The sequence below is a fragment of the Octodon degus genome, unplaced genomic scaffold (genome assembly GCF_000260255.1).
Source record: "Octodon degus isolate 3935 unplaced genomic scaffold, OctDeg1.0 scaffold00136, whole genome shotgun sequence".
NCBI classification, from domain to species: domain Eukaryota; kingdom Metazoa; phylum Chordata; class Mammalia; order Rodentia; family Octodontidae; genus Octodon; species Octodon degus.
The window spans coordinates 5,775,943-5,777,477 of record NW_004524712.1 but is presented as its reverse complement, the minus strand read 5'-3'; the positions used below and the strand labels follow the sequence as shown (position 1 = coordinate 5,777,477).

General features: G+C 45.3%; 1 protein-coding gene across 5 annotated transcripts in view; it reads left to right on the top strand.

Moving 5' to 3' along the window:
* Arhgap32 (Rho GTPase activating protein 32) overlaps positions 1-1,535 on the top strand; it is a 337,222-nt gene that overhangs the window by 326,448 nt on the left and 9,239 nt on the right. The window lies entirely within an intron of this gene.

Here is a 1,535-nt window from a genome sequence, read left to right as displayed (position 1 = left end):
CCAATTTTCTATATGAATTTATTTTTTCTTTTGCTGAATACAGTACCCAACACCCACAATTTAAAGGACAGGTTTAACTTGGCTCATGGTCTGGGGGATTTAGTCCATGGTTGGCTGATTCCAAGACAGATAAGGTTTTGCAGAAGAGTGTGGCAGAGCACAGCTATTGACTCGTGGCAAACGGGAAGCAGAGTAGGGGACAGTGCCAGAGAGACAGGACGGGGACCAGACATAGACTTCCAAGGCCATACCTATACGGCCTACTGCAACAGATTTGGAAGTGCACCCAGGCAATGCCAGCAGAAATCCCAAAACCAGTCCAAGTTAACTCTTCGATAAGAGTGTTTTAGTCCATCAAATAGAACTATTGCTATTGAAAAAAACTACTTTTTCAAAAAGAGGTTAATACTCATGTTTTGGTAGTAACAACTTCTGAATCTAGAATGAATAGTATTACTTTCCTTCTTAGGTAATAATGGTGTGATTTTTTTTTCAGCATGCAGTCATGTGTTAGATATTTTGATAGTAAGCCCTGCAGAGAAAAAAAAAAATTAAGGTAGTACATATGTTTTCACAGTCTGAATAGGAAGTCGTGTATATATAAGAAAATAAATTTCAGTGCAGAATGGTAGCTATTGAAATAGTTTTATATGAAGTCAGCTCACGTGGAAAAGGCAAGGAAAGATAATCTTTGACTTAGGTGTAGAAGGATAGCTATGATTAACCAAGAATGGTGTTCAGCAGATAAGACAGTGAGAATAGAAGTGAGCGGGGGGCTGAGTACAGTAGAAAAGCAGTATTAAGGGAAGAGTCATCAGAGAGGAGAGTGAGAAGAGATAACTAGGATGATAGGCAAAGAGGGGAAGAGATGGGTACTGTCCCCAGCAAGGGAGGCCTGCAGTGCAAATGCAGGCCCTGTGGAGTGCTTCCAGCTGGGGGCAGGGAGATGTTCACCAGTGCGAGGCCATATATCTAATTAAAATGGCCATGTGGGTTTGCTGAGGGTGTAGAAATGTCACAACAAATCAAGTGGCTCAAAGCAATAGAACCTCGCTCTCCCGCAGCTCTGGAGGCTCACGTTAACCCTGCCAGCTGCAGGCAAGGCTGTGCCCCAGGGAGCAAGCCTTTCTTGCCTCTTCCATCCCCTGACAGCTCCTGGCTTTTCTTGAGGCACCATCACTCAGCCTCTGCTTCCATTTCATGGGTACTTTTCCTCTTTGTGTCTCTCTTTTATGGATACTAGTCATTGATGATGGGCCCACTGTAAGTGCATTGTGGTATTATATCAGGATTCACGTGAGGGCCAGGCATGGTGCTGTGCACCTGTTGCAGTCCCAGCACTCAGGAGGCTGAAGCAGGAGGGTCATTATGGGTTCAAGGCCAGCCTGTGCTTCATAGGAGTGCCAAGGCCAGTCTGAACTACATAGTGAGACCCTGTTAAGCGGCATGACTCGTGTGGACCACACCTGCAGTGTTTTCTGTCAGTACAGGCAGCGGCATGACTCGTGTGGACCACACCTGCAGTGTTTTCTGTC